Here is an 8,703-nt window from a genome sequence, read left to right as displayed (position 1 = left end):
TTAAAGACAGTATGACATTTAAATATCTATTCTTAAAGAACTCAAAATATGTTATGACACATCAACAGATCTTAATGCACACAAGGCTGATTGTTGATGACCAGGGTCACCACCTGTCCCTCATTCTTGTGCTCCTTTTCTTTGGTTTTCTGTTTTTTTTTTCCCCCACCAGAAGTGGATGCACATATGCTTATACTCTCTATTCATCTTTTCCTTCACAATTTTACTGTAAATACAGTATCTAAAGTAAATTATTTGGCCTTTGAATTAATTAAGGTTCTCTTTATAGATGATAAATCAGGGCCAAAGTGGATGGTAGTCATAAGAAGATTAAGGATAAAGAGAATAATTTTAATAAATTAAAAGTTTTTCTTTGCTTCTTTGCATATTAAGGCCCTTGATTTTTTTTGTCTTATGCACACACAAAAACAATACAAGTTATGGATATGAAAATACTGTCTGCTAATTGACATATTTTTTAAAAATCAGAAACCTTCTCCTCTTTAGTTCTATCTCTAATCCAATGTGTAATAGACCCCAACAGTCGGACCTCTCTTAAACACACCCCGTTTCATCCTCATATCTTAGTCTATTTCTCAAGTCCCTTCATTTATCTCTTTGCCTCCCGCTTTACTTTCCTGTAACATATTCTGTGACAGCTACCAGGGTACTTTTTCAAAAATGCCCATCTGACCCTATCAGTGCCCCATAGTAGTCTCAGGATAAAATGGAACTCCTGGGCACAGCTTTCAAACTCTGTCTGGCCTCTATGGACTTTTTCAGCCTATATCTTGCCTCTGGATATATTACCAAAATACATATGGTGTTTTAAATTTCCCCTGCCATCTCTATCTACTTCCAGGGTCTATTTCTAAGAATGGCGTTCTGCTCCTTGAGTTTCCCATAATGACTCTAAGTAGAATTTTAGCAGAAAAGCCTAAAAAAAACCCTGTATTTGGTCTAATGATTGGCCAAATCAAAGCCATAAGTAGCTCTGAGGAGGCACAAAGGCACAATTAGAATGACCATATTCAATGATAGCCAGCGTTACTAAGACTGATAAGATTGTAGATGAAACTGAACTTTTGGTAGCTGCACAAAACCTGAGGTCCTAGAATCACATTTACCTTGTGCTTATAAACCAACATACATTTTTGGTTATTGTTGTGTGGAATAGCTTATCCCATTCAAATAGTAAACCTAGAATTTGTTTCATGATGTTATAATTGCTATATAAAAATATTTAAATTCCATATATGGTACTTGGTTCTTCGTTATGATTATTAATTTTATTTCATGTTTCTTATGAAGTAAGGAAAACATTTTGCATAAAAAAATCCATTTTTCTTAGATTTTTTTTTTCTTTTCCTTCGAGAGGAAGGATTTTTTTTTCAACTTCGAAACTCTTCAAGATGATTCTGACATTATTCACCTGTTCTATTCCAAATGGTTTAAAAATAATCATTTCTCTCAGATGGTAAACAAAATACTGTTTTAGGTTTAGAAGACAAAGAAAAATGTCTTTAGCTTCAATTTGCAGGTCTTTAGAAAGAATTTCTCTAGCATTTATCACATAATAAAACTTTGGAGACAGAAGAAATCCAAACCTGGAAAGCAATTATCAGCAAAGTGTTGGATTTGCAGTGCACCTGTGTGAAGAACCGCTTAACACAGTTCCCAGAGCTTTAATAATCTCCAAACACTTTTCAATCACAGCTAAGAAAACAGTTGTCTAGTGTCCAATATGGTTTTACTGAACTATGTGGTATTTTATGCCTATATTTCACATATATTTATCTTAAAAACTTTGTAATTTCTTTGCAAATGGGTGAGTATTATTTTATATTGAATTAGTAATACGGAAAGTATTTTCAGGTTTTAAAATACCCTCCCAAATCCTTGTCACTATTAGATCCAAAGTATGTGCTTAACAATGTTCATTTAGAATTCTTGGCTCATCTTCCTAACTCTTTAGTTCCCTCCTGTTGGCATTGCCTTCATGGGGCCAGCCATCTGTTGTAATTCGAATCCTGTCTGATTTGCCACAGGAGAGTTAAAGCCCTGAGCCAGTCACATGGTGATGTACCTAATGGCAGCACTTGACTGAATGTGGCTTGAAATATTTTCTGGGTGTGTGTTGCCCGGTCAGCAGCTGTTCTTCCATTCCTCTGGCCTGGCCTCATGACATTTTTTTGAACATGCATGGAAATGTTGAATTCATCCCCAATGCCCCGCCTCCTTTTAATCATTATCATTCAAACTATTTTGTTTATTCAAAGCTTTGTATATTTCAATGTGTGCATACAGACAATCCTCCACTTACGGTGGTGTGCCCTGTGAGTTTTTTCAACTTTACAATGGCATGAAAACAATTGATATTCAATAGCAAATTGTACTGTGAATATTGAATTTAGGTCTTTGGGGCTTGTGATAGGCATATAATACTCTCATGGGAGGCAGGGCTGGGGCGCAAGCACAGCTCCTTGTCAGCCACTTGATCATGTAGAGAAACCAATTCATCTACAATGTTCTGCATTGTCAGAAAATATGATTTTTGTGTATAGATTTCAATCAATTTCATGAGATGGTCAGCACTTTATTTTAAAATAGGTTTTGTGCTACATGATTTTGCCCAACTGCAGGCTAATATAGGTGTGCTGAGCATGTTTAAGGTAGGCTTGGTTAAGCTAAGCTGCCTGGTAGTTTAGGTATCTCACGTGGATCTTCAGCTTATGAAATTTCCAATTTATGATGGGTTATGAGAAGCATCTGGTTTTTTTTTTTTTTTTTTTTTGTCACTGTCTTGATTATTTTCCAATCTCAATCTATGAGTTATATCACAATGCTATGGTGTGAATGTATCCCCTCAAAAATTCCAGCATTGAAACTTAATGGCCAGGGTGAAGGTGTTCAGCGGTGGAGCCTCCAGGAGGTGATTAGTTTGTGAGGGCTCCTCACCTGGACATCTTGAAAGCATTAAGGCCCTTAGGAAGCTCCCTGTAGCATTTGGCTTATTTGCCTTCTGCCTTTCTACCAGGTGGGACACCTTCTTGTCCCCTCCTGTGAGTGCTGCAGCAAGGTACCTGCTTTAGTCTGGGTGTCACTATTAGATCTGGAATGTCCCCAAAAGGCCCATGTGCTAAAAGCTTGGTCCCAGCCTTGTGCTATCAGGAGGTGGTGGAACCTTCAAGAGGCGGAGTCTAGTGGAAGGTCTTTAGGCTACTGGGGTTGTGCCATCAAAGGGGACTGTGGGAACCCAACCCCTTCCTTTATCTCTTTTGCTTCCTGGTTTTCCTCTGAAACATGCTTCTGCCCTGATAGGCCCCAAAGCAATGCAGCCAGTGGATCATGGACTGAAGTCTCCCAAATGCAATCCAGAATAAGCCATTTCTCGTTGTAAGTTGATTTATCTCATTAATTTTTATGGTGGCGGAAAGGTGACCAACACAGCACTGTCTCAGAAGCAGGGAACAGCTCTCACCAGACAATGGAAGCTGCCTCCAGAACTGTGAGAAGATAAATTTCGGCTCTTTATAAATTACCCAAATCTCAACTATTTTGTTATAGCAGCACAAAAACAAGACACATAGTCCAATACTGTTGTAGAGTATAAAGTGCTTCAACTCTGAGCTTCAGGTAGGCTAATTTCCAAATTTATTAGTCACATTTCATCACTAATTGATCTTCAGGCCAATGAGAATTACTTATTTGTAATTATTTAAAAGGACTTCTCTTAAGATTAATTGGTTTATGATCTCTGAAATGTCTGCATCTTGAGGGCAGCAGTGTACAGTATAGTGGCTAAGTGCACGGATGGTAATCCAAGGCCGAGATCTGAACTTCAGCTCTCTATTTTCTAGCTGTGTGCCATTGGGCAGGTCATTTAACCTCTCTGTGCTTCAATTTTCTAATTTGTAAAGTGGGAGATAACAATAGTACACAAATCCTAGGATTCCTTCTTAGAATTCATCTTGAGGATCAAATAAGAAAAAACTTTAGAACAGCTCTTGGCTTGTGGTAAGTGCTACTAAAGTGCTGGTTTTATGTATAGTATTGTATTTCAAACATAAAAGTCTAAATACCAAATCTTTGTAAATTTTTTGAGTTGCTGAAGTTTGGGCTTTAGTATAGTATTATTTATTTATTTATTTTTGTACTGGGGATCTAACACAAAAGCACTTGACCACTGAGCTGTATCCCTCCCTTTTCATTTCATTTTTTAAAAATTTTGAGACAAAGTACTAAGGGTCTTGCTGAGGGACTCAGGAAATTGCTGAGGCTGGTCTCAAACTTGCAATCCTCTTGTCTCAGTCTCCTGAGTTGCTGGGATTAGAGACATATGCTACAACCTCTGGCAGTCCTTCTGTATTTTGAGGGTAATTTTTGTTTCATTTTTTCTACCACTTATTTTAATGAATTTCGAACCATGCATAAGAGCTATGCATAAATTGCATAATTTAAATTACATAATTCTCTAACATATATTGACAGTACATGTACAATGATTAGGGAAGGAAAGGAAATGCTAGATTATTTTAGGTTACTAGTATTATTTGAGATTCTATTTGATGTGTAGTGGGTGGGGTAGAGAAAAAAATCTGGAATTTTTAAAAATAGAAAATGGTTAGAATGATTTGTTTTAACATAATTTTCAAAAACTAAAGTTACCAGAAATCATAAAAATGAAGAGGAGTTGGAAGCCTGTGAGCCAAGCCCTGTGTGTGCCCACGTGCATCAGCAGGTGTGTGTCCTTGGGTGGACAGCTGGACAGAGCCGATGCTATTGAAATGTCACAGGCAGTTCGGGCACAGCAATGGGACCGGCGCTTCCCTTCACTGTTGTTTTGTATCTTGATGAGTGCGGGAATAGGATAAACAGAAAGAAAACAGTAAAACTGCATGGAAGTCCAAGGAATGTAAGACTTTCCCATCAAGTGTGAAAGAACAATTAAAAAGAAAAATCAATGTGTCGTGAAAATTGGTAGGTTATGTAAGAAAAAAAGGATGATAAGATTCACACTAGATGCTAAATTGATTCCAGGTGGATTAATGAGCTACATGTAAAAAGAATACAGCAAGAAGCAGGGTGGGAACCCTTTTCAAGAATGATGCAAAAGGTAAAAGTTTCAAAAGAATAGATTTGAGTCGTGAATATAAAAACATAATGCATGTAAGGCCCTATGCACATGCAAAGCCCTAGGCTCAATTCCTAAAATGCACACACAGGGATACACACTCCTCCAATAATAAATAAATAAATAAATAAATAAATAAATAAATAAATAAATAAAAGAAAATTTTGCAGCATGTATTTCATGAAAAGACTTTTCAAATTAATAAAGTAGATATAACAAAGAACTAAAAGTATACATGCAGACTAAAATGCAGTATACATTTTTTATAAATACTATAAGGATATACAAGGGAGTCCTATAACCATGTAGTGAGAATATGGGAAACTTTGCTTTTATGTCTTTGATTACATTTTCTAAGCAATCTTCAATGAATATGTAATAAGAAGAATGCATAAAAATGGAAAAAAAATAATAGGGAGGAAATAGGTACTTTAATAAACATCAATTGGCATGTTGTCTGAAGGGACATTTACCAAACCGTATTCATATACTCCTTTCATATACTCTTTGAATAATGTCAATTTATTCTAAGGAAATAATTAGGAATGTGTAGTTAGATGTAGCTGTAAGAATGTTGTTGACATCGTTCAAAACAGGAAGAAATGGAGACAGACAAAACATCTCCCAGAAAAGGCTGGATCGAATTAGTAGTGGGACATGTCCTCAGTGGACTATCACAAGGCCATTAAAATGTGATTGTGATGACATGGAAATATTTGGAATGTATCACTGAATGAAAAAGGCATGTTATGAAACACAATTCAAATAACATTTTTATAAACTTTACAGTGGATATCTACATCTCTGTTTTTCTCTGTATATGGATCCATTTTTTTTAAAGACAGGAAAGTCATCCCTATGAGAAATGCTTACCTCTGAGTAGTCAGAGTCACACAGAAGAATGCTTTTTAAAGCAAGAAAATAGCATTTTTAGAAAGGCAATCATTTTAACTAATGATCATATTCAGTGAGTTTATTATTGAGCTTGTATTAATTATTTTTAGAGTATAAATATGAAAAAGACTTCTGTCACACAGCATGGTAAACCTGAAAGCTGAGAGCTTCCCTATATAACGGTCCTAATCCATATTCCACATTCCCTTAAAATCAGGTCAATGAGATTTCATTATGTAAATTATCATTGATGAGCTTGAGGAAGTTCTGCCTTATATTAAATTCAGTGATAAGGGAGTAATTTTCTGGCAAGGTTTGAGCATCAGTGCTGAATGACTTTAATTTTTGTAGCAAATATTATCATGTTTGTCTAGAAATGTACAGTTTACACAGCTTGTATATACATTACCTTATTTTAATGCTCAAACAGTTCTGAAAGATGAGGAATTTATTTTTACACATGAGGAAACTGAAGTTTCAAGATGTAAATGAACTTGTTCTTAAACTTAGTCCATTTTATGTTTCTATAGCAGAATCCCACAGACTGGGGAGTTTATTTTTTTAAAAAATCAATTTATTTCTCACAGTTTAAGAGGCTGGGAAGGCCACTATCAAGGTGTGGGCATATGGCGAGGGGGCTTTCTTCCTTCGTCAGAACATGGCAGATGGCATCAGAGGATGAGCAAGAAGGAGAAAAAACACCTTTGTATGATAACAAACCTGCTCCTGCAATACCTACGTGAATCTACTCATGGAGCCCTGGTGGGCTAACTACCTCTGAAAGGTCCTACATCCCACCTCGTTTTCTTCTTCTTTCTTTTTTTTTTTTTTTTTTTGGTACTGGAGATTGAACCTGGGGTGGTGGTGGTGATTACTACTAATCTACATTCCCAGTCCATTTTTCGTAATTTTAAATTTTGAGGCATGATCTCACTAAGTTGCTAAGGCTGGCCTCAAACTTGTGATCTTCCTATCTCAGCCTCCCCAGTTGCTGGGATTTCAGGAGAGTGCCACCATGATCCTGCAGGGTTCCACCTCCCGATATGGTGGTGATTAAATATCAATGAGTTTTGGAGGGGACAGTCAAACCCCAGCAGTCACGCTCTAGTAACCTCTAGTAACCGGAGGAACTATCTTGGACCTTGATCTTTGAATGAGCGACAATCAAGAGAAAGCGAATGCCACGCACCTTACCAAATAATTTTGCTAACTTTTAAAAATGTTAATTTACTAGGTGAAAAATTCAAACTCCAAATTACATTGTCTCCTTCCCGTATAGAAACCTACTTGTCTGAAGAGCCAATAAAGGACACCTCAGCGATTCCATCTTATTGTTCATTACCCAGAAGAACATCGTTAAAATCAGAAGCTGTGAAGTCCTCAAAGATTATAGAGTAGACTGGGGTAGATTGGGGTTCTTAGTTCATCATACCATGATTATCCTCATCAGGTCCACAGCACCCTTAGAAAGAATATACCAAACCTATGAAATACCCTTAATTATACCCAATGTACAGCTGAGAAAACCAAGGCTCAGGAATGTGTCACTCAGCCAGTGGTAGAGAAAATGACACTGGAATTCAGCTCTCTCTGACTCCAGACCCTTTCCACTTCTGGACTCTTCTTCCCTTAATTCAATCTGTAGTTGGATTTCACAGAGTGAACATGACTTCCTGTTGCCCACTGCGAGTTTCAGAGAATGAGACTCTGTTCAAGAGGAGACTGTGTGTTCACTAACTGGAGATCTTGCCTGACCCCAAGGGAACACTCATGTCACTAGAGAAGTACAGCCTTTCCCAGGCAAAGGGAAGCATTGGAATGTTTTCTACTTCTTTTTCCCTTTTACATGTTTTGCCTACTATTAATAATTTCCTAATTCTCCTAATGAAGCTTCTATTATTGAGAAAGAAGCCATAAACCTCCCACCACCACAAACTCCGCCCCACCAAAGCCAACAGACTACCAGGAAAAATCTATACAGTCTTTTCAAGTGTTTGATGATGTCTCCATCATCTACAGTTTCCTGTGTAAGTTGACTTTTTGCCCATCCAGCCAAGAAAGACTCTTTCATAGTTCAGATTAGAATGATTCTAGATATTTGGGAGAATATGTGTTAGGCATTTTGGTTATTGTTGCTATGGCCTATAGTAGAAATAACCTTCATTAAGTCACAGATTGTATTAGATCTGGAATCAAGCCAGGAGAAATAGTGCGACATATTTTACTTCTTTTGATAATTAAATACTTTAAAGTAGTCTTGGTATTTGTATGATATATGATGAAAGCTGTAACTTTCAGTTTCAGCCTAGAGTTAACCATATTTGCTGTGTTTGATTGCCTGTGACCAATAGTAAAGTGTCAGTATTCTAATGCACAAGATTTCAAAATGAACTTTTCAAATTATGAGTGGGTAAGTTGAATGAGAAAGCATATAGATTTAGAACGAAATCCAACCATCTATGTATGTGAATGTGTGTATATGTACACACATATGCACATACACATTCCATATCTGTGTATGTATCTACATGTAAATATATATTATATAATTATAATATAAAGTTTATATTATATATATATATGTATACATATATATATATAATACATATAACATATATTCGATACTGGGAAAATTATTCAATACTAGGCAAGTTTATATTATATATAATATATGT

The sequence above is a fragment of the Callospermophilus lateralis genome, chromosome 13, assembly GCF_048772815.1.
Source record: "Callospermophilus lateralis isolate mCalLat2 chromosome 13, mCalLat2.hap1, whole genome shotgun sequence".
Taxonomy (NCBI): Eukaryota; Metazoa; Chordata; class Mammalia; order Rodentia; family Sciuridae; genus Callospermophilus; species Callospermophilus lateralis.
The sequence above is the reverse complement of the archived record's forward strand: the minus strand, read 5'-3'. Positions refer to the sequence as shown.